The 25,804-nt window shown below is 43.4% G+C and overlaps 1 long non-coding RNA gene across 2 annotated transcripts in view; it reads right to left on the bottom strand.

Moving 5' to 3' along the window:
* LOC141156501 (uncharacterized) overlaps nt 1-25,804 on the bottom strand; it is a 178,800-nt gene that overhangs the window by 100,011 nt on the left and 52,985 nt on the right. For both annotated transcript variants that reach the window (XR_012247645.1, XR_012247646.1), the window contains exon 2: nt 19,227-19,376. This is a non-coding gene — a long non-coding RNA (uncharacterized lncRNA). The remainder of the gene's footprint in view (nt 1-19,226; nt 19,377-25,804) is intronic.

Below are 25,804 nucleotides of genomic sequence, written 5' to 3'. Positions count from 1 at the left end.
AATTCAGTGGAAGCAGAAAAGCAATGTCTGACTTTCATTTGTTCATTTTCATAGATTTTTAATTTATTATTACTTTTGTCAGATTCAAGTTATTTCTGTGACCATTGTGGGTTTTTCTTTCATTAAACGAGGGGTACCAACAATTCTGACCACGTGTGTATATAGTATATACAGAACTCCTGTGTATGTCACTGGTGATCACTATATTATGTATACACTATATACAGAGCTTCTGTGTATAATGTCACTTGTGACCACTGTATTACCTGTGCAATATATACAGAGCTCCTGTGTATAATGTCACTGGTGACCACTGTATTACCTGTACACTATATACAGAGCTCCTGTGTATAATGTCACTGGTGACCACTGTATTATCTGTACACTATATACAGAGCTCCTGTGTATAATGTCACTGGTGACCACTGTATTACCTGTGCACTATACACTATGTACAGAGCTCCTGTGTATAATGTCACTGGTGACCACTGTATTACCTGTACACTATATACAGAGCTCCTGTGTATAATGTCACTGGTGACCACTGTAATACCTGTACACTAAATACAGAGCTCCAGTGTATAATGTCACTGGTGATCACTGTATTACCTGTACACTGACACTCTATACAGAGCTCCTGTGTATAATGTCACTGGTGAACCCTGTATTACCTGTACACTGACACTATATACTGAGCTCCAGTGTATAATGTCACTGGTGGTCACTGTATTACCTGTACACTGTACACTATATACAGAGCTCCTGTGTATAATGTCACTGGTGATCCCTGTATTACCTGTACACTGACACTATATACAGAGCTCCTGTGTATAATGTCACTGGTGATCCCTGTATTACCTGTACACTGACACTATATACAGAGCTCCTGTGTATAATGTCACTGGTGGTAATAACAGTGTTGTTAGTATTGTGGTTTGTATTCATGATCAGTATTGTAGTATTTGGTCACTTTGGGGTGGTAATATGTGGTCTGGTCATGGTGTGGCCGTATTTGTTCCTTGTATGTAGTATTATTCGGTCACTATGTGGTGGTAATATGTGATCTAGTCATGGTGTGGCGATATTTGTCTCTTTTGTATGTGGTATTATTGGTGTTGATATAGTGGACTGTGTTGTGTATGGCAGTCATTTTGTTCTTGCTGATATTAACTAGGAAAAGATTTTTTTCCATTAGGCCACAGCCCCACCATCAGTATTCGGTCAGTATTTTTTCTCAGGAGTAGCTGCCAAAACCAGGAGTGGGTGATAAATACAGAATTGGTGACTTGTTTCTATTATACCTTTTCTCTGATTGTTCCTCACCTGGTTTTGGCTCCCACTCCTGAGAAAAATTACTGACCAAATACTGATAGTGGGGCCGCAGCCTTAGAGATTAAATACTTGGACCAGAGCGGCAGAGATGCACTTACAGGGGTTCTCTGGTGAAAACAAGTAATCACCTCTCCACAGGATCAGTGATGATATTGATTGGTGGGGGTCTGACTGCTGGGACACAATCGGCAGAATGTGGAGCTTTTCTCCCCATTAGACTGGAGCGGCATGTGAGATGCGACCACTCATCCAGTCATTCCCTCAGTGACTGTGAGCGCTGCTCTTTTTTGGAAGCTGCATTTTAAAATGGGGATAAGTGTCCTGTCAGGGCTGAAACTTCCCCATTCTTCTGATAGGCGCCTTTTCCAATGTTCGGACCCAAACGATCAATAAGTGATCACCGATCCTGTGGATCCCATGGATCGGTGATAACTTGTTTTAACCAAAGAAGCCCTTTAATGCAAACTACCGTAATTGTACATCCCAGTTATAGTGGTGCACAGTAGATGTGCAGGAGCCGCCAGTCAATGCTCCACTATAACAGGGATAGCGGATAACAGATATTTGCATATGGCTGTAGGTGGGCCCCTAGAGTCAGTTCTCCCTGTGGGCCCCAGACACCCCAGTCCGACCCTGTGTGCTCCCAGTTCTTTCACTTTTTTGCATAAGTCTTCAAAGTCATTGCAGATGGTTTCCAGGTTCTTTTTTGCAGTGTCATTTGTCCCCACATGTATTAGCAGGAATAGGTAGTCATCTGTAGGTCAGAATAGTCCTGATAGCCTGTCAGACACATTTTTGATTTTTGTACCTGGAAGACAGCACTATTCTCTTGAGGTTATATCCAGTCTGCAGATAGCAGTCTCTGTTCCTCTCAACAGGGAATCCCCCATGACCACCACTCTCTTGTTATTCTTCACAAAATTTTTCTTTCTCCATTCAAGTGGGCTTTGGGTGCTTACAAGGTTGTTCTTTGTGGACAACGTCTTGTCTTGATGTATTTGGTCATCATTCTCCTGCGTGAGAGCCTGGTACTGGTTCCTGAATAGTATAGATGCTTACTGCCTCTCGATCCTCCTGCTTCTCTGGGTCACATGCTTCCATTCCTCTATTTCTTCAGGTGCACTACAAATTTCTTCTCTTTCTGTATTCTGAAGAGATACATCTGCTCTGTCTAAGAATTCCTCACCCTCCTTAATAATTTTCAATGTAGCTATTCTCTCTTCTAAAACTTTGCAACTTTTCCTCCAACAGGGACATAAGCTTGCATTTCTGGCAAGTGAAGTTTGGCTTTTCAACTGGTAAGTCTGTGAACATGTAGCATGCAATGCAGCTCACCAAATGGCTACTGGCCTCTTCCATGTTCTTAATATTTATATGATGTCAAAGCGGTGAAGATCGTGCCAAAATTCATACAGTTTTCTGTTGTCCTTCCTTCCGCTGCAACGTCCAAAATCCGGTGTTCCTTGAGTACGCGGGGATTCTTCACTTATCCCAGAATGCACTGGGAATATGCAACTGATCTTTACAGGACTCCTTCTCTGTTGATCAAAACAAATATCTATGGAATAATCTGTAACAAAGTCACTGGCAGAATACTGGAGGGGAGATATGTTTTAATAAACAACCCGAAACTTAAAGAGACAGTGTTCCGTGTCTACCTCCGTGTTTAGCCGAGCAAGCCGCTTTACCACAAATTGTAAAGATTCCCTCGATCTTCAATTCCTGGTTTGGCGATTTCCTTCAAGCAGCTTGATCCGGCTACACCCAAAGATCTTCAGACTTACGGCAAGTCTCCACTCTTCCCAGAATGCACCAGGAATATGCAAATTATCTCCCTTAATGTCAAAATGCAATGACAACTCCTGTATACAGCCTTGTTCATGTCCCTCACAGATTTTCAATTGGATTCAGATCTGGGTTCTGATGGGGCCATTCCAAAACTCTGATCTTTTTATTGCGAAGCCAGTCTTTTGTTGATTTGGAGGTATGTTTAGGGTCTTTGTCATGCTGAAAGGTGAAATCCCTCTTTATCTTCAGCTTTTAAGCAAAGGTCTGAAGATTTTGTTGTATAATCAATTGATACTTGAAACTGTTCTTAATTACAGTTATCTTTACTAAAGCTGCAGCTCCAGCTGTCCCAAAAAACAACCCCAAAGAGTAATGCTGCTTCCATTATACTTCACTGTGGATATAGTGCTATTTTGGTGATGCAGTGTTTGCCTTTTAGAATTATTACAAAAAACTTCAACGTTGGTCTCATCAGGCCATAACATGTTTTCATACATGCTTTTGGCAAACGTGTGTCATGGCTCGGATTGGAGATACGATTTGTTGTCCTGTTTCTCAGTGGTCAGTTTTTCTGTCAGCTGAGCCATTGCCATTCCTTCCCTGTCCAAATGCTGATGGTGCTAAATTTCTTGTTCTCCCTTCTTGGTTTGCTCCTCTCCAGGTGTTTTATATTTTAATGTTTTGGTCTGTCCTATCACATTCTGAGTTGGGTTTTATATGTTCACCCTTCACTGCACTTCCTTGCTGGCCATAGTTTTAGGTGGACTTTATTTTAGGAGTTCCAGCCCTTCAGCTAAGGGGTTTACCTTGCATGGTAAACACCAGTTGAATTCCTGCAGTGAGTCTGTTTGTTTTCCTTCCCAGTTCCTCTTCCTTTCACCTCTTTAGGTTTCTGGGAGGTTATTCTTGTTCCGTTTATTTTTCCCCTCTCCTTAGCTTTCCTTCTCTACCTTATATGAATGTGGAGATGAAAGAGGAAAGAAAACCAAGATTTTGTCATATTAATACATAAAAATAAATACATTTTATTGAGAAATAAACAGATCAAGCTATAAGCAGTGGGTATGCTAAAAAGAGCTGATGGAAGATAAAGTTAAATGTAATATAAAATGTATAAAGAATGAAAAAAAGAGGGATGGAAAAATGCTGTCAGATAATTCAACCTTATGTGTAGTCGATGTGTTACTTGACCGTACCTGATGAAGGTACACTGAAATGCGAATCAATGTGGGCGCGTATCGTGGATGTTGCTGTTCACACAGGTTCAAGCAACAGGTTCAGGTATATATTCGCCCTCTACTATATCCTAATGTATTACAATATTTAGAGCTTTATTGTGATATCCATATTGGTAGATCACTAATCTGACTAGGATCCATCTGTACCTTACCATATGGGGATTATCATACTATATAGATTATCACCTTAGGACTAATTTGCACTTGCACTTTAATATGCACAATATGTAGATCATGGGATTATATGGATATTTAGACTACACCAATCATACCTGGCCATCACAATAAGACTTGAATGTTACTTATTATTTTCATTTTTTTTTTCATTTTCGTGCATTCTATATGTACGGTCAAGTTATACATCGACTACCCATATAGTCGAATTATCTAACAGAAGTTTCCCTTCCCTCTTTTTTCATTCTTTATACTTTTTATTTTACATTTATCTTCCAACATGATATGCGCCTCCTTCAGCTCTTTGTTGCATATCTGTAGCATCGGTGTCTCTGCCCCCTGCCAGGCAGAAACGCCGTCCCCCTTACAGCCGCGCTCCTGGTCCGGCGTCTTCTGGCCTCCCTGCTGCTGCTGGTGCACGCAGCTTCCCGGGCACTGTGCGCCATCCTAAAAAGGCCCTGGCCAATGGCCGGAGGACTTTCCCTATTTAAAGCACCTCCTCCAATATGGAGGTGCCCGTGCAAGGTTGTTGCTCTGTGATTCTTACTGTTGTTTCAGCCCTCAGGTCCCTCTGCAAGTCAGTACTGACTGCCAGTCTGTTCTTCAGTCCAGCCCGCCAGTCTGACTACTATCCAGCCCGACAGTCTGTCTACAGTCCAGTCCACCAGTCTGTCTATGGGCTCTGCCCACCTGCTTACCTGGAAGCACCTGCCTGTTACCTGCCGTGCCCGCCAGCCTGCTTACCTGGAAGCACCTGCCTGTTACCTGCCATGCCCGCCAGCCTCCTTACCTGGAAGCACCTGCCTGTTACCCGTTGTGCTCATCAGTCTGCCTAAAGGAGCACCCATCTGGCTATCTGCCGAATCAGCCTGCTTGTCTACCTGGACCACCCGTCAGCCTGCCTGCCGTGCTCATCCGCTGTACCGGTCAGTTCCTGCCATCTGACCCGTTGGAGTCACCTGCTCTCATACAAGGTCGGTCCCAGAGTGGCACCTGGCCCCCCTGCTCGGTCCCTCCCTGGTTCACTTAGTCGATTGAGCCACCGTGCGACCTTGGTCAAGCCGAGTAGGTACTTAGTCACGCCCCTCTGGTCCCTCCTTGCACCGCAGCACAGAGGTTCCACCACCCGGATCCGAAACAATATCCACTGCTTATAGTAGATCTTCATTTCTCAATAAAAGTTATTTATTTTAATATGACTATATCTCAGTTTTCTTTCCTCTTTTGTCTTCATTGTTAATTTTACTGAGAGTCTCTCTTTTTTATATGTTTATTGTCCAATGCATACATGCACTCATGCATTTAACATAAAACTTACATATATTATTATCATATGAACATATATGTATATTTTCTGTCTTTGATGCTTTTTCGTAACATTATGTGAAGTGAAAATGTTTTAATTTTCCCTGGATTTTCATATCTTCCAGCACATTTCCCTTTCATTTTGTTAGCAATGTGCTGCGGCCTCCCATCTGTTTTGTTAGGAGGTACAAGAAACCCCTCAATGGCCTTTTATGGAGCCGGTGTTTTTGAGTTGTGTGGTTAGGGTCTTCTAGCCTTTACAGGGACCAGTTGGGTGTGGGTACGGCGTCTCCCTGTGTAGTATAGTAGGTCTTCCCTTTTTCCGTTACCCATGTGTGAGTGTGTGTTACGTTCATAACAACCTGATGTAGGGTTTTGAAAAATATAGCCAGGCTTTACTGTTTTTCTTTGTAAGAAAAGCTTCCATCTTGCCACTCTATCACAGAGGCTACACATATGAAGAATGTGTGAGATTGTTTACACATGCAGTACACAACCAGCATTTGCCAGAAATTTCTGCAGCTCCAATTTTCTTCTTGTTTTTCCATCAATTTTTGAGTGACTAGGTAGTGTCACAATCTTCAGTGTTCCATGTTATATCTAAGGCTTTGGAATTTTTTTGCACCTGTGGTAAATAGACTTGCTCGGATCTCACAGAGGCAGACACAGGAAACACGTCTCGGGTTAACTTTCTGCAGGTTTATTTATATATGGTGAAAAGATTTCAAGAAATTTATTTACATGATTCTTCAAAATTAAATTGACGTTTCGGCCTCATTCGGCCTTCATCAGAACAGGGTTCTGCCCAGTGGCTATGTGGGAAACAAACCAATGGCAGGGTCACCGGAGGTAAGAACATAGATAAATGGCGCTATGTGGAAAGTAGCACAACCGTGCTATGAGAAATGCATGGTGCATTTCTTATAGCACGGTTGTGCTACTTTCCACATAGCGCCATTTATCTATGCTCTTCTCTCCTGTGACCCTGCCATTGGTTGAAGCCGAAACGTCAATTTAATTTTGAAGAATCATGTAAATAAATTTCTTGAAATCTTTTCACCATATCTGGGAGTGCCAGGTTCTTATTGTTATCTGCATGTGGAGTGGAATCCTATCTGGGCACCCAAAACAATAGGAGTGCCACGTAGCCTTTTCTGCTTATTTATATATGGCATAAACCACAGCAGGGTTCCACAAAATAAACACGGCCTCTCCGGGATAACGAAAAACAAAAACAGATAAAGTATAGAACAGTCTATAGTTCAGCGGAGTTTTGCCCGCTCTGGGTAGCGCATTAAGGTTTCACCACAAAGTCCTTCTGTGGAGCTCTCTGGCTTCCACACACATAGTCTGGAGACTTCCTTCTCCAGACCACACCAGAGAAAAAAAAACAGTGACTGAGCATTTAACTTCCCCAGCCACACCCTTGAGGTGGAGATATGGTGAATGACCTCCCACCCTTCACAATTTCATTCACAAAAAAACACTCCCCTTTTAAAATGGTGGTTTAAACCCCCAACACATAACATGATGGAGAAAACTTGTAGATTTAGTTCACTGAAGCTAGTAGCTGCAGTGAAACGCATCTCCCCTCACATATATCACCAGTGAATCTGTCACACACCCTTCTCCTGACTGATAACTGTCAACATTGACATTCCTTTGCTGTGTTGTAAGCTGTCTATGAACCTTGGCTTTTGCTGGAAAATGCAGAAAAGAGAATGTCAAGAAAATCCTACTAGAAGAGCTAAACTTTAAATAAGGTTAATCAGAATCACTATATCTGATGGCAGCTGTGCAGTGACTACAATTTAACATGAGTTTTCATTTGATTGGCTAATTCTGATCACAACCACACCCACAATTATAAGAGGGTGTTCACACTTATGCAACCACATTATTTTAGTTTTATTTTTTATTTCCCCCTTCAAAATGTTTTCAGTTTGTTCCTCAATTTATACAGATTACAGGTGACATTAAAAGGTGGAAAAAGTTGTAAAATGATTCTTCTTGCTATGATTCTTCTTGCCCTTAGTGACCGAGCTAATTTTGACCTTTATGACCAGGCCAAATTTTGAAAATCTGACCAGTGTAACTTTATGCCGTCATAACTCTGAAACGCTTCAACGGATCCCAGTGATTCTGAGATGTTTTTTTTGTGACATATTGTACACCATGATAGTTGTAAAATTTGTTTGCTATGACTTGCATTTATTTGTGAAAATATTGCAGTTTTGGCAAAAATTTGGAAACTATTCGCAATTTTCAAACTTTAAATGTTTGTATCATTGAGCCAGTTAGTCATGCTGTACAAAATAAATAATAAATAACATTTTCCATATGTCTATGCAAAAAGTCCATATGCAACACTTTTCAAAAGTCATTTTATTTTGTTAGGATGTTAGAGGGGTTAAAAGTTTAGCAGCAATTTCTCATTTTTTCAACAAATTTACAAAGCCTGTTTCTTTAGGGACCTATTCAGATTCCAATGGACCATGAGGGGCCTATATATTGGAAACTCCCCAAAAGTAATACCATTTTAAAAACTGCACCCCTCAAATACTTCAAAACTGTTGTCAGGAAATGTTCTAACCCTTCATATGCTAGAAGGAATTAATGCAAAGTGGAATGAAAAAAAAAATTGACCAATAAAATGTTGATTTAGCCCAATTTATTTTTACTTTTGCAAGAGGTAACACCAAAAAGTGGACCTCACAGTTTGTTACCCGCTTTCTCTCAAGCATAGTGAGATACCCCACATGTAGTCAAAAAGTTCTGTTTGGGCAAACGGCAGGGCTCAGAAGAATAGAGACACATCTGAATTTTGGAACACAAATTGGCTGAAATAGATTGCGGGCGACATGTCAAATTTGCAGGGCCCCCAAGGTGCCTAAATAGCAAAAAAAAAATACAAATGACCCCATTTTGGAAATTACACCCTTCAAGGATTTTATCCAGGGTTATAGTGAGGATATTAAACCCAAAGGTACTACACAGAATTTGATAACATTAGGTCATTGTCATGCTAGGTATGGAGAGAACCCAGCGCATAATGACAGGAAAAGGGGAGGGAGCCCTACCACTAGGGAAAGGGAAAGTGGAGACCCATAAACAGATTGAAACAACAAACCCTAACTCCCCTATAGACCGGTTCTGCACCTATCGCCAAACAGGAAACCTGGCCCTAGCTGACCCTAAGGCTAGGCCCTAGGTAGGGAGTGGGAGGGGTGAGCACTGAGTCAGCCCCACTAACAGCTAAAGTACACACAGGGGAAACAAACAGGGGAATACACTTAGCTCCAAGATGTAACCAGAGAAAGCACAGCAACAATCCACGAAGGAACTCCAAGGTAATTCTAGCCGACTGCTAGAATCCCAAGCCTGAATAGGTATGAACGCTATCACCAGCAACTCTCTGAGCAATCGGAGTGTATTTAAGGACACAGCAAGGAAGTGCTGATTAACAGCAGAAAGGTGAGGATACCTCAGGGTCCTAAACGGAAAGGTATAATCCCCAAGCAAGGTGAGGTTCACCTCTGGGTCCTAAAGAGAGGAATCATAAAAGGATCAGGGAAATGTTTGTAAGGCTAAACGCAGCGACCTTCTACAGCCGGACACCGTCAACCCTGACACACCTGTGACAGTCATCATATTGAATATGTCGTCATTAGTGTTGAGCGCAAGTGCTCGTCACTTGAGTTTGCATCAGGTGCTCGGGAATACACAGAGTATCGCGGGTGCTTGAGTGACAAGCTCAAGTCCCCACCATGCATGTTTCATGGCTGTTAGACATAAAAAAACATGCAGGGTTTGCCCATGTATGGCATCATCGTTATCATTATTTTTTTTAACTTTTGAAAAAACCCTAAGCCCAACCCTCACCCTAACGGCAAAGAATGGAAGAAATAAAAATTATATAATAAAAAAAATCTGACTAAGGGGATGACACGGGGGTGGGGGGTGATTTACAAATTATTGAGCTTTTGATGACTGTGATAGGGTCTATTACATTGATCAAAAGTCTGGAACCAATAAGAAAATCCCCTGCTGTTGCCAGGTGTCGGCCGGCAGATCTCGGTGGGCGCACTATGCATGTGCCCGCCATTTTTTTCATGAATAGGAGGCGGAGGGCCGGGGAGCGGAGCAGGAGGGCAGAGGTACTGAGGGGGGCTTGGGAACATCGTTTCTCTCTCCTCTGACATGTTACACCATGTCAGAGGAGAGAGAAATGATTTTTATAGTGGACACACTTTCTTTTTTTTTGCATGATTGGGGACAGGAAAAAAAAGGCCCTGATCGTGTTCTCCAGGGTCTCAGCTATGTCTGGAAGCTGAGACCCTGAAGATTTTTGGTCTTTGGGGGGTGCTATAGATTTATTCCCAATCACCATTTTAACACAGCAATGAGGGAATAAGGCCCCTTAGTGGACGCAGTTTTAATGAGCATTAGCAGTCGTTAAGGGGTTAACAGGGGGGGTGTATGCTTTTTATATTCAGTTTAGGTTAAAGCCGACAACTCAAAATACATATATGTTTTTTCATTTCTTTTAGTTTTTGCTGTGATACACAATGCAAAAAAAGACCAACTTTACATCTAAATTTTAACAAATAAAGGCAGGATTATTTCATTTTTGTAGAAGTAAATTGTAAAGAGGTTCCAGACATGATGATAAAAATTTCGAAAAAAAAAATGGTATGAAGCAAATTTATGGATGAAGGATTATTACATGGGGAATTTGGAATCCTATAAAATAAGTAAAATAAATGCAAATATATCATATAGTGAATGCTGCAAAAAAGAATATCAAATAGAGATGAAAGTATCAGGCAAAATTCAAAGTCACATGTTTTACCCCAGAAATCAGATTCCCCAAATTTCGAGAATAAATTCTCTGTAAATTTAATGTTCATTATTATGCTCTGGGGTGAATCCAGAAAAATAATAAAAATATTTATACTTATATTTATACTCACCTTAATGCTCGTCTGTCTGGTTCCTCCACTCTTAACCATCAGCCGTCCGGTGCTCGCCACATCTTCAGATCCTCGCGAGGGTTCTGCGCATGCAGGCTGAAGGTAACTAAGCACATCATGACATCATGACCTTTCATGGGCTTGTGCAGAACTCTCCCAGGCCCTGATCATAGCCAAAAGTCCTGGCTCAGCATGACAGGCCAGAGGATTTCAGTGCGAACTGTGGCGATACGAAGATGCGGTGAGGACCGGACGGGTGACACACAAGGGCCGGACAGGTGAGTATAAGGATTTTTTTTTTTTACATTTTAATGGCCTTTTACGGTCAGAAAAATTATGGCCAGCAGCAGCCACGTTGCTGAATCCACACAGAAGCAAAGTTTTGCCATAAATAATATGGGAAGCATATGTTTTTCACTAATATAATCTAATCTAATGGCAAGGGTTTACTACACATATCATGCACTAAAAAGGACAAATTAATTGGGAATAGATCGCTGAAAGGCCATGACAACAGGACAAAACAAAAAGAAACAAGCAAACATCCCAAGTAATAAAAAGTACAAAACTTTATTCATGAACAATCAGCCACCAAGAATAAAGGGGCAGATTGAATGCATAGGTATAAGGAGTGCACACATGAATCACCCAGGAAATTAAATATATCTCAGTATAGGCACCATGGTTAGACATACCCATAAACATGATTGCTAATTGCAACACCCCATTTAGTCTTGGTGATTGTATACAGAATCTACTCAGAAGTACAATAGTAGGGATTGAGTGCATATATCATTTACCTCAAGAGATTACAGCCAAGGGGGTAGAGAGGGAGATCCCTGGGTGGGCGCACGGACTTGAACCTTTGACCAAACTACTAAACCACTACAGTATTGCACTATATAGTATAACTTACATTCTTATATAAATCCCATACTGATGCTGTACCTCACAGGAAAACTAAGCTGGCAACTATGGGTGCCTTGAGCAGTCCCCCGGCTGCCATCATAACCCATTGGCTCCTTATAATTGCATCATGGGAAAGGGGAGCCAATAAAAGTCTGCAAACCGGCTCTTTAAATGTAATTGTTAGTGACTGACAGTCATCTAAATGGTTAAATAGCAGCGATTGGAGCTACCTCCATGTTCTGGTGTAAGCCTACATTCTCATTATGCTTATTTGATGAGTTTTGGATGTTGCAGAAAATCTGCAACGTTTCTGCACCTATTATGTAAATTTGGTTACTTGTGTTTTATTCATTTCATTTTTGAGTGTTATTTTACATGTGTTTTTATCTCTTTTTGATATGTAATTTTTTTAAATAAAGCTGCTTTTTATACTTCCTGGTATTTGGCTTTGACAAAACTTCAAAACTTTATTGATACAGTTATGTGTCAATTACATGCATTTGTACCTGTGATTTTCTACATCTAAATCACTTCTACGGGGAAAATCTGCACATAAAACTCAACTTACCCGTAAGAGAAATTAACATGTTTTGGATTTCAAATACGGAGCGCAGGTTAGTTTACGCTGCATAAAAAAAAGCGAATTGGGGATAAGATTACCATAAATCCCATCCACTTTCCTGGAACTGTAAATGCTGTGTTTTTTGCATAGCAAAAATACACAGCGTCAAAAACTCACCAAAACCTCATTGTGGGACCTTAACTTTAGAGGCTGACTTGTGAAATACTGCTGTTATCTGCCCAGTATTGAGCGGGCTCAGCTCCTGAACCTGCTCTGTATACCCTGCATTCAACCTGTGACAAAAATGTACATTGCAGTTTGTTACGTGGCGCTAATTTCCTAATATTGCTCAAGTTGAGATCTTGATGCAAATATATGTCCAATGTTAGCTATACTTTCAGCACATCTATGGCAATGTAGGCTTTGATTTCATATCTTTTTCAATATTTCAGCGGTACAATAGAAATAATTTATTTAAAACAATTGTTGTTATGATCTGCTACAAGCACTAGAGACCATGATGGAAACTGGAGGTCTTTCCTTAGAGAATTTTTTTTTTTTGGCCTGGACTTACTGTTATGATCTGCTACAAGCACTAAGGAAAGACAGGAGATCTGTCCCTACAATAGAACTAAACTAGATCCCTACGATGTAATGGGGAACCTGATCCTGCGATCAGACCCGCTAAAGTCCTCAGCTAGTCTGTACGAAGACCTATAGATGTAGGGATGCAAGGGAGGGATCCCTACAAGAACTAGGGACTGGGATAAAGTTGGACACCTCCTAGCAGAAATTGTAGCAGTAAAAGACAAACACACAACATAGAACATAGAGGTCAGAAGACCTAGCAAAACCAACAGAGAAAGGTAACAGAGCACCAAGCTAGCTCAAGAGTAGAAATTACAATGAAGTCTAGCAAGGCCAGGAGGGCAGAACCGGATTAAATAGGCAAAAAAGGTCATGCGACCAGCAAACTAGAAAAAAACCAACAGGAGAGTTCTAACAGTACCTCCTCTTCTAAGAGGATCCTCCGGATCCCCTAGGCCCGGGCTTATCAGGAAACCTCCTGTGAAACGCTCTGACAAGTCTGGAAGCAGAAACATCATCCGCCCTCACCCATGAGTTATCCTCGGGTCCGAAACCCTTCCAAGCGACGAGATACTGCAAACTCCCTCTATACCGTCTAGAATTTAGGATGCGGGAAATGTCATATTCCCCGTCCTCCACCACCGGAGGAACAGTGGCAGAGGCGTCACCAACCGACACATCAGCTCTTTTCAACAGAGAAACAGGAAACACCGGATTAATCTTCCAGGAGGTAGGAACCTCCAACCTAACAGCAGATTGGTTAACTATCTGAAGCACCTTAAAGGGCCCTACAAACTTGGGACCCAATTTTTTAGAAGGAATCCTCAATCGCAGATTCTTAGAGGACAACCAAACCATGTCACCAATAGCAAATGAAACCTCTTGCCGTTTCCTATCAAAGTACCTCTTAGATTTTGTGTTAGCCTCCTGAAGATTATCACGCACATCCGTCCAAACTCTCTCCAAATCACCGGAAAAAGTCTCCTCCTCAGGCACAGCCGATACCAATTTGGAGAATGACCCAAAAGACGGATGTCTCCCAGAACAACAAAAAAAAGGCGAACACCCAGCAGAAGAGGATGTATGGTTGTTAAGGGCAAATTCAGCAAGTGGCAGAAACTCAGACCACCCCTCTTGATTGTCTGCCACAAAGCAACGCAAGAACTGCTCAACATCCTGGTTCTTTCTTTCTGTCTGGCCATTAGACTCAGGATGATATCCGGATGAAAACGACAAATGAACTCCCAACCTGTCACAAAAGGCACGCCAAAAACGAGCCACGAACTGAGGTCCCCTATCAGAAACAATGTCAGTAGGAACGCCATGTAGTCTGACAATTTCCTTGACAAAAGCCTTAGCGAGTGTCTTAGCGCAAGGCAGTTTGATGAAGGGAACCAAGTGACACATCTTGCTAAAACGGTCCACGACCACCCAGATGACCGTGAAACCTTCAGAGGGGGGAAGGTCAGTAATAAAGTCCATAGCCAGATGTGTCCAAGGTGCACTAGGAACCTCCAGAGGGCAAAGCAACCCCGCAGCAGGAGCATGCGAAGACTTAGATCTAGCACACACAGTACATTGACGCACCCACTTAATGACTTCCTTCTGCCATCCAGGCCACCAAAAACTGCGACCCACAAGTCTCTTGGTCTCAGAAATTCCTGGATGACCAGCCAACCAAGACTCATGACACTCAACAAACAAATCTCTCCTAAAGGTCCTAGGCACAAACAACCTCCCATGGGGAGTGTTAGATGGGGCATTCTCCTGAGCTTTAAGAATCTCATCCTCCAAAACGGAGTCCAAAGCAGCAATCACAACACCTTGTAAAATGCTCTCCTCCTCCTCCTCAGCACCGACCATGGGAGAAAAGCTGCGAGACAAAGCATCCGCTTTAACATTCTTGGTACCTGGGTTGTAAGTAACGGAAAAATTAAACCGCGAGAAAAAAAGTGCCCACCTAGCCTGACGGGCATTCAAGCGCTTGGCAGCATCAAGATAGATCAGATTTTTATGATCAGTGAAAACCTGAATGGGAAATTCAGCACCTTCCAAGAGATGACGCCAGTGTTCAAATGCGAGTTTAATAGCCAGCAATTCCCGATTACCAATATTGTAATTAAGTTCAGTCTTAGAAAATTTTTTGAAAAAAGGCACAGGGATGTACTCCATCCTTGCTTTCCTGAGACAACACCGCACCGACCCCCACAGAAGAAGCATCAACCTCAACCAAAAACAGCTTAGTCACATCAGGCTGCATAAGGATGGGGGCAGAGCTGAACCTCTCCTTTAGAAACACAAAAGCTTCAATGGCCTCAGAAGTCCACTGAACCGCATTAGCACCTTTCCTGGTGAGATTGGTCAGCGGTTTGACAATAATAGAAACAATTTTTATGAATTTTCTGTAATAATTGGCGAAACCCAAAAACCTCTGTATCGATTTCAAACCAATAGGCCTAGGCCATTCCTGCACAGCTTGAACTTTAAGGACAAGGACAAGGACTAGGACGTAAACCGCCATCTTTTTTTTTTTTACAAAAAAAAATCCAACAGCCACAGGAGACTTGGAAAGCCTAATGTGACCGGCGGCCAAGCTTGTCTGTATGTATTCCTCCAAAGCCTTTCTCTCGGGAATAGTAAGATTAAATAAACGACTTTTAGGAAGAGTCGCTCCAGGGACAAATTCAATGGTACAATCATAGTCTCTATGGGGAGGCAAAATTTGTGACTCCTCCTCAGAAAAAACTCTCCAAAAATCCTGAATAGGTACAGGTAATTCCCCTTTTTTCCACCGCAGCAATACGTCCATTACAACACTTGTCATAACATTTAGGGCTCCAGGACTTAATTTCATTGGTAGACCAATCCAGTACAGGATTGTGCAATTTTAACCAGGGCAACCCCAAAATTACTGGAGAAGGCAAATTATTTAATACTACCAAATCCAAATTCTCTTGATGAATACCATTAATAGTGAGGGGAAATTCACAGACCTTGTGAGTAACACTCTTCAAGGGAGAGCCATCAACAGAAACCACAGCAATAGGGGATGACAAAGGTTTAGGTTTTAATTTAAGTTTTTCCAAGAATCCCCCATCAGTCACATTCAGAGTAGAACCACAATCCACAAATACCCAAAATTCAATTAATTCTTCCTGAGCAGCGGTAGTAGCAGATAGGAATACTCCCTTAGTATTTAAACAGGCTATACGTACATGACTGACCATTTTTTTTTCTTTGTTCATACGAAGCACACAGTTCTTAATAAAATGACCAGAATTTCCGCAATAAAAGCACAAACCTCCAGAAAGCCTGCGGTCTTTTTCCTGAGAGCGGGGTGCCATCGCCCCAATCTCCATCGGCTCTCCTTTGTCAGCACAGACCCTCTCAAGACTCGGAGCTGACATGGCAGAGGATTTACTCTCATTAACCCTTGCACGCAGTCTCCTGTCCACCCTTATAGCTAATTGCATTGCCTCCTGCAAGTTTCCAGGTGTGGGATAAGCAATCAGCAAATCCTTAACCCTTTCACCTAGCCCTGCAAGAAACAAACTTTTCAAAGCTGAATCGTTCCACCCCACCTGGGCAGACCACCGACGGAAGTGAGAACAATATTTTTCCACATTACCTGATCCCTGCCTCAGACGTCTCAATTCAGACTCAGCAGATGAGACATGATCAGGATCATCGTACAACAAACCCAAAGCAGAAAAAAAACTATCCACTGATCTAAAGCACGGATCACTAGGTTCGAGAGAAAAAGCCCATCCCTGAGGATCTTTGCGCAAAAGTGACATTATGAACCCTATGGGCTGTGATTCATCACCAGAGGATCTGGGTCTTAAACGAAAATACAATAAACAAGCATTTTTAAATGAAAAAAAATCTTGTTGTTCACCAAAAAATAGATCAGGCAGACGTACCTTTGGCTCCACAAAATGTGCTCCAAAACAGCTACTCACAAGTTGTTGGAGCTCGGCCAACTCCAGAGAGAGTCCCTGCAAGCGTTGAGCCAAATCTTGAACCGAGACCATGATGGAAACTGGAGGTCTTTCCTTAGAGAATTTTTTTTTTTTGGCCTGGACTTACTGTTATGATCTGCTACAAGCACTAAGGAAAGACAGGAGATCTGTCCCTACAATAGAACTAAACTGGATCCCTACGATGTAATGGGGAACCTGATCCTGCGATCAGACCCGCTAAAGTCCTCAGCTAGTCTGTACGAAGACCTATAGATGCAAGGGAGGGATCCCTACAAGAACTAGGGACTGGGATAAAGTTGGACACCTCCTAGCAGAAATTGTAGCAGTAAAAGACAAACACACAATATAGAACATAGAGGTCAGAAGACCTAGCAAAACCAACAGAGAAAGGTAACAGAGCACCAAGCTAGCTCAAGAGTAGAAATTACAATGAAGTCTAGCAAGGCCAGGAGGGCGGAACCGGATTAAATAGGCAAAAAAGGTCATGTGACCAGCAAACTAGAAAAAAACCAACAGGAGAGTTCTAACAAATGTAATATCAAATGTTCATTGTAAATTGACAAGTATTTAATACATTTATAAAGCTATGTTTGTTGACCCAGAATGTCATTGCAAGATTAACAGCATCTCTCTCGACCAATTCATCCAATTATTGCTGGCCACCTTTTTCTTTTTGTTGTATAGTTTAGAAATTAAATCCTTTGTATGTTCCCGCCTCAACACACCAATTGTTTGAAACATCACTATTTAAACATACTCATCAGTGCTCATAAAATCAGCAGAGTGCTTTCAAAGAGAAGTTGTCATCAGGAAATAACCTTCTCCTCCCTTCACAATGACCTTTGCACATGCTCATTAGATGCTTCAATATAAAAGATAGGGTCAGAGTCAGTACATTGCAGCTAATCTACATGTGGATTTGCTAAAAAAAAGGAAGCATTCTCCATAGGTGTTTATGAGCACCAAGTCTAATTTCCTTTCTCAGTGATGGGAAAGTCTGTATTCACTGAATACAGATTTTACCCACAAATTGAGAATATTAAGAGTGAAAAATCAATGACAAAGAAACAGAATACTTTAATAAGTTATATATTACAAAGTTTCTTGTTTTCATTTGTACTATTGATTTATGAAAAATAAATTGCAACAATGCTTACTCTTTAAAGGTTTGCTTTCTGTGTAAAATGGTGGTTCTACTGCTAACTGGCACAATTAATACTCTTTTGCAAGTGAAATGTTACAGGGACAGAGTTACTACTTCCATTTTGCATGGTGTATGTATTGTACGATGAAATGAGGAGTAGGATCTTCCTTATAGAAAAGTTAAGGAAAAAAACAATTAGTTGCCAGACTAAGAAAGTGATGTTCAATATTTACATTTTTTTAAAAAAATGGCCAACTTTATACAAAGAGTGGTGTAAATTTTAATAAACCAGGTGGTAATAACCATGCCCTGCCCCAGGGCAATATGGTGTACGCTGCAGAGGAATGGCATGGATGGATGTTGTCCACAAAGTAAGTCTCTCCTAAAGGCAATGCACAAAAAAAAACCTGCCTACAATTTGCCAGGGCCCTTTGATGAAAAATATGAAGACTACTGGGACTCTATATTCTGGAGAAATGAGATTTAGAAAATGTTTTTGGAACTGATGGCTTAAAAACTGTATGGTGTCACACAAAGGAGAGGAGTACAAAGAAAATATATGGTCACGACAGTGAAACATGGTGTTGGAGGTGGTGTCTTTATGTAGGGATGCTTGAGTGCTGCTGGTGTTGGGGAGTTACATTTCATTGATGTACTACTCACCACTGAATTCATAGATTTACTGCTCTATATTAAAAGAGAAAATGCTACTTTCACGATTACTCCAATTGGTGTGTCTGGACGCAATGAGTGACAGTTCAGCCGTCCGATCTAGGGCAAGGGCGCGCTGAGCTGTCAGTATGTTGATGGACAGCTCTGCCGTCCAATTGGAGGCTGGGGCGTGCTGAGCTGTCATTGTGTTGAGTGACTGTTCAGATGTCTAATCATGGCTGGAGCTTCCTCCATGTCTCTTCTGTTCAGAGTATTTATCTGGATATTTAGCTGGCTCTCTGCCTCCAATTACGGCTACTTGTAGCTTAGTTCAAGTGGTGTGTGCTTGCTCTGTACTCGGTGTTTCTGTATCTGTGTTGCTCGATCTTGAACCTTGAATTTGAATATCCTTGTGCTTTGCCCCTTCGTCTTGATCACATACCTTCCTGGAATTCTGATCTCGGACTGTGACCTGACTAGTGACTACGCCTTGGCCTTACCCCTTCTTTGCCAAACAAGAAATTATGTATACAATGTTTTTATGGATGGAGTCAAGTCTGGATCACATCCAGTGCTTACCTTGAATTCTGGGATCGGGACGTTCGGGTGAATGTTGTTCCTGTGGAGTTTCGAGTGTGGCGGGTGCCCGTGGAGTTGTGCTGGGAGTCGTCCCTTTCCTCTCGGTGCCCTTTGATGGAGATGGATGGAGGTGGTCTGCATCGGAAGACCCTGTAAATAATACAGCAATTATTCCCTCACCTCCCTCACTTGCACTTACCTTTGCATCTCTCATAGATTGTAAGCTTGCGAGCAAGGTCCTCACTCCTCCTGATATCTGTTGATTTATGTGATTATTGTTATTCTGTAATGTCTTTTATTGTCTGTACAAGTCCCCTCTAAAATGTAAAGTGCTGCTGAATATGTTGGCGCTATAGAAATAAAAATTATTATTATTATTAGTGTATTTGGATGGAGCTGAAAAGAAAGACATGCGGACTTAACACTAATCTAGATGCTGCCAAACTTTTTTGAACCTGAAAGGTACAGAAACACTCCTTTAACCATCAATGGATAGCGAGATTTTTGGACTTATAATATTAATAATAATTAGTGATGAGCGAGCATGCTCGCTACTGCTCGGTGCTCGCGCAAGCATCTCACTGTTCGAGATGCTCGGCGCTCTCCGAGTATTTCCGGGGTTGTTCGGCGGGAGCTCGGGTCCCCTCCCTGCATGTTTGACGCTCTTTAGAGAGCCAATCAACATGCAGGGATTGCCTGCCACTCACTGTAATGCCGTAGCCATGTTGGTTGTGGCATTACAGTGATTGGCTGGCCGCACAGCGTCATCAGGTCTATATCAGACCTGGCGCCGCCATGTTCATCACAGTCACTCCGGAATCAGACAGTGTAGGGAGAGGTGCTGCTGCGTCAGGGAGAGATTTGCTTGTGTATTAGGTAGTGTAGGGAGAAAAACCGTACATTACACATATCCATCTTAACAAACAGTCCTTTTGAGGACTAACTAATCCATCTGCAGAGATATCAGGCAGGCGGTGTGTATAGGCAGGCAGGCAGGGTATATAGTAGACTGCAGTGCATATAGCACAAGAGGCTCCATTCCAATTCTGCCTTCTGCTGCTGTTAGATATTTCTATACAAAGGCCCAGGTCTCAGGGGCCAGAAATACTTTTCTTTGGATCTTAATCCTCATTATTTGCTTAAAAAGCAATCCAGAGAACACCGTTTTTCTGCACCATTTGCTTGTTGGCACTGCAGAATACAGCCAGATCCTTTCCATATTACAGCGCTACAAATCCAGCTATTTAAAACTGTGTTTTCTCCGTTACACAAATCACATAAACGTTGACAGAAAATACTGCCATTTCTGGCCTCCATTAAAAATTTCCTTCAGTGTGTCAGTGAAGCAATTCACAGCAGTTTGCTGTTCAAACTACTTACCTACAGGCCAGGTATTTAAAACTCTGTTTTCTCCGTCACACGGATCACATATAAGTTCACTCCAAACTCAGTCATTTGTAGTGAGCGTGGAAGATACTGTCCTCCATTTAAAATGGGCAAGGCATGTGGCAAGGGACAGTGATGGTAATGGTGCATGCAGAGGCCGAGGACAAGGCCGTGGGCAAGCTGAAATTGTGCCACAACAAACACCCACATCTTCTCGCCTGACCTTCCTGTCCCAATTTCTAGGGGACCGCAGCACACCACTATTGAACCCAGAGCAGTGTCAAAAGGTTGTTGGTTGGATAACAGATAATGATTCCAGTCAGTTAGCCACCACCACCACCATCGCCCTGTCTTCCACACGGTCAAGTCTCAGTAGTCGTGAGTCTGGACCGCATATTCCTCACCCTGATCCTCCTTTCTCCCACCATGCCGAGTACCCAGAGACAACTGATCCCACACTTGGACACTCACTTGGACGATGATGAGACACAATTGCCAGAAAGTCAGGAGGAGGACCAGGGTGCGGAAGAGGAAGATGAGGTGGTGGATGATATAGTAACTGACCCAACCTGGCAGGAGGACATGCAGAGCGAGGACAGCAGCACACAGGGGGAGGGAGGCAGAGCACCCCAACAGGCAGGAAGAAGCAGTGTGGTGGCCGCAGACAGAAGGCAGGCAACAGTTCCTCGTAACACCAACATGAAGGAAGTTGTCAGTACAACTGTTAAGTCTTCCCGAGTCTGGTTGTTTTTTAAAGACTCTGCCGATAACCCCAAAAAGGCCATTTTCACCACCTGCCAGGCTAGCATAAGCAGGGGTGGCAAAACGACCAGCCTGACTACCACCAGCATGATCAGGCACATGGCAGCAAAGCACCCGACTTTGTGGGCCGAACCCCAGGGTCCAGGAACAGTGTCTGCAGTTGGCACAATTGCTTCTTCCGCTGTTGTGCATGCAAGCCAATCTCCTGTCCATGGTGCATGCAAAGATGCCTCCTGCCCTGCACCTGTCGTTGCGCACGTATAAAAAATAGCGTCACCAATTTAACCTCAATGTAATCACATTGTTCAGCTCCTGCACCTCCTCCTCCTTCTCCGAAATTACCACATCAGTCACAAGCTGACAGCACTGCAGCACTGCCTTGGCCAAGCGGCAACAGGCTGTGCTGAAGATAACATGCTTAATGCTTAATTGACAAACCGCCCAGCGCTGCAGAGTTGTTGAAAGCTGTAACACCGCAGCCTGATCTGTGGCTCTCACCGCTGAACATACAGCAAGGCATGGTTGTGTGTGACAATGGGCGGAACCTGGTGACGGAGAAATGACAGCTGGAGTAGATATGGTTTCCCTCTATGCCAGTCCTTTCACCGAGCTAAATACAACTCTCAGCAAAAAAAGCTGTGGACTGGCTCCGTACCGTCCCTGGCCACATTCACCTGTCCACGTGTTTGTGGGTAGGCGGTCCTTCCCAGTAAGTGCACTGGGGAGGGCACGGGTAATGTTGTGGGACCCGTGCTTGTGGAAGGCCTGCTTGGAGAAATAGTGGCGGCTGGGGACAGAGTATGGACACCCGGCCGCCGCCGGCATGAGGTTGTGAAAAGCTTCCACCTCCACGAGCCTAAAACACCATATTTCAAGTGCAAGCAGCTGCCCAGAAATATGGCAGTTTAGTTTTGCGGCCTGTGGGTCAGTGGGTGGCTGGCTGCATTCTTGCGCTTGAATTCCAAGTAACAGAAAACTAAGCAGATGGTGGCCTCTATCATCATCATGGTCTCACATCGGCACTATGAACTCTCCTGAAGGAGAAGCCAGGGCCCACCAGAGGCGTCTCCGTTTTTCTGGTGGGCCCGTCCAACCCTGCCGAGAAGCAGCCCTGGCTAAGAAAAGTGTGGGGGGAAGGTTCCCGGATACTCTATGGCTGCTTTTTTAATGTGGATCGGACAAGCTTATGCATTTTATTTCTTAAACCGCATTGCAGATCAGGCCATTGTCCAACTCTGTATTCAAGAAACTAAATGCGCAAAGAAAGATGTGTGTGTGTCAAAGCACCACCGACAAGTGCGAGTTGATGTTGGACGGGCTGCCATTGCTTCTGCAACAAGCTGCATTAGAGGACTTCCTGGGAGAAATGACACCCAGGGTAGATACGGTTTTCATCTATGCCAGTCCTTTCACCGAGCTAAATACAACTCTCAGCAAAAAAAGCTGTGGACTGGCTCCGTACAGTCCCTGGCCACATTCACCTGTCCATGTGTTTGTGGTTAGGCGGTCCTTCCCAGTAAGTGCACTGGGGAGGGCACGGGTAATGTTGTGGGACCCGTGCTTGTGGAAGGCGGAGACGATCCCGGGAGAAATAGTGGCGACTGGGGACCAAGTATGGACACCCAGCTGCCGCCGGCATGAGGTTATGAAAAGCTTCCGCCTCCACGAGCCTAAAAGGCCACATTTCAAGTGCAAGCAGCTGTCAAAAATTTGGCAGTATAGTACTGCAGCCTGTGGGTGGGTGGGTGGCTGGCTGCATACTTGCACTTGCATTCCAAGGAATGGGGTAGGGACAACTGAACGCTGCACTGGGACAAGGATGTGGACGGTGACTGTTGCAAGTCTGCAATGACAGGTGCATGGCGGGAGGCATCTTCGCATGCGCCAAGGATCACTTATGATGGCCACACTTTTAGGCAGTGACCTGGGAATCAGAAATGCTTCCAGAGGTCTTCCCAATGCTGTTCCCATGTATTTTCAGCACTGTATGCATGTGTCTGATGATGTGTCACACACCACATGGCCAGATAAGATTGTAAAATGTTAAAATGACATTTCCCAGTTAATGCATTTGTCTTTGTTGAAAGCAATGCAAAAGTGCAAAAACGCATCAAAAACAATACGTGTGGGGGGGCGTGGCCTGGCTATGGAGGAGTGAAGTCGCAAGATTGTTTGCTCCCGTCCCTGGCCCAGCTTCGGGGCATGCCTACCACATCAAATCGAGCCAAAATACTGCCAATGCCAGCAAAAAGAAACGAAACATAACACAGACCAGTGGGAGTATCCAGCGGGCCTCTCCAACGAACATTACACGCTATCTGAGAAGCACTGCACCTGCTTCTCCTGCACGAGCGGGATCTAAGATGGCGTCGGCGGGCCCTGCACAGCGCTCCTCGGCTCCTGCATCGGAGGCTCTGAGCCCACGTGGTAAACGCTCCCCCACATCGAGATCAACAGACCGGGCGATGCCTTCGTTGGCGGAGGATTCTCAGGCGTGGGAGACCACGGGAGGCTTCATTGTCGCAGCTACGGAGTCCAAGATGGCGGACCCTGGTTTCGCGCCTCCGGGATTCAGGTGCGTGGTGGGGGATAGCTCAGTGCTCCAACCCCCGGACATTTCAGACTCGGCAGAGCTTACCTCTGCTGCGGGTCCGGACCTACAGAGACCCCAATGGTCCACTGATGACCAGAGATCCCCTGAGAGAGGCTCCTTCCCCACATTATTATGCTCTCCCTCTCCTGACTGCTCAGAGGAGAGCCAACAGGATGATTTATCTCAGCATGAGGCAGTGTGGAGAGATCTCAAAGCTCGAATACGAGCTATCCCAACCAGGGAGGATATGGAATCCTATATGTCCAGACTGGAGTCCTCCTACAGAGCTGAAACTGCTGCCATTAGAGGGGACATGCAAGAGTTAACAGAAAAAGTGTCTGCTGCTGAGTCACACACAGCATCCATCGCCCAACAAGTTAAATCTCATGAACAAACTCTGTCCTCCCACTCATACCAACTGGAATACCTAACAGATTTGTTAGACGATATTGAGAACAGAGAAAGGCGCAATAATATTAGGATTAGAGAACTTCCAGAGACAATTGAACACTATAAATTGGATGAGACACTACGCCATTTGTTCAATTCTATTCTGGGTCGGCCCTTAGAGAGTGAGTTGGAGTTAGACAGGGCCCATAGATCCCTGGGTCCCAGACCCTCTGACATGTCCAAACATCGAGATGTAATTTGCCGGGTTCATAAATACAAAATCAAAGAAAGCATCTTAATAAAGGCCAGAAAAATGGATCCTATTCTATATCAAGATCATCCTGTACAACTCATGTCTGATCTATCACGTCACACACTTCAGAAGAGGAGGACTTTAAGACCTCTATTAGAGGTTTTGAGACAGCAGAACATATTATATTCTTGGGGTTTCCCTTTCCGCCTACAAGTCCGCCATTCTGGGGTTTTACATGTGGTACGCTGCCCTGGAGACATCCCGGCTTTTGTTAAGGGCTTGGGGATCCCCCACGTATCTATATCATCAGAGGATTGGCCAAGTCTCCCAGGAGGCCCCAAGTCGGATCTCAACCCACAATCACAAAAAGCGACAAGAAACAAAGCCAGAGAAGAATCTAGAAGAGAGATCAATAGGAAACACGTTTCGCATCCCCCAGATTGAAACGTCTCTCACAAAAAGGACCCGTGGTCAATTCTCTAGCCCTCAGTGCTAGTCAAGCTGGTGAAAGACATTAGAATGTTATGTTCCTACGTAGAATATAGTTGATATTTTGAATACCTCACGTATGTGATCGGTTATCAGTGACAAAACTGATTGTACTATGTCAATAGTATTCAGTTCTTGGGAGGTATAGATATTATTTCATAAGGTTATGTGATATATTGACTCGTGATTTAATATAGTGATAAGCAGATGTTAATCTATGACAGTTTTTGGCTGCCTTTATATCAAAGTTTAGTACAAAAGGTTTGGCCTGTTGTTTGGGCTTGGGGGGGGGACGGCTCCTCGGTAGAAAGCCCATTCTCCCAAGGGGTTTACACATTGCTGGCAGGTGTAAAATAGACTCATCTCCCCTCATCAGATTGTTCTCTTTACTCTAATTTTATTTTTTTTCTGTCTCCCTTTTGCTTTCTCGTCCCTTTATTTTGTACCTTTCTTCTTAATTTTCTTTATATTTCCGTTTCCCATCTCACCTCATCCCCTTCCTCACCCTTGGTAATCATGTCATCTATTAAAGTAGGTTCATTGAATGTAAGAGGCTTTAATGTCCCACAGAAACGTTCTCAAATTTTATACTCTATGCACAAACAAAAAGTTCAGGTTCTTATGTTACAAGAGACGCATTTTAAAATGGGGCATGTGCCTGTTCTTGGTGATAGGTATTATTCTCGATGGTTTCACGGCACTAAT

Source organism: Phyllobates terribilis, unplaced genomic scaffold (assembly GCF_046119375.1).
Source record: "Phyllobates terribilis strain yellow unplaced genomic scaffold, ASM4611937v1 Scaffold_8__6_contigs__length_399053987, whole genome shotgun sequence".
NCBI lineage: Eukaryota > Metazoa > Chordata > Amphibia > Anura > Dendrobatidae > Phyllobates > Phyllobates terribilis.
The sequence above is the reverse complement of the archived record's forward strand: the minus strand, read 5'-3'. Positions and strand labels throughout refer to the sequence as shown.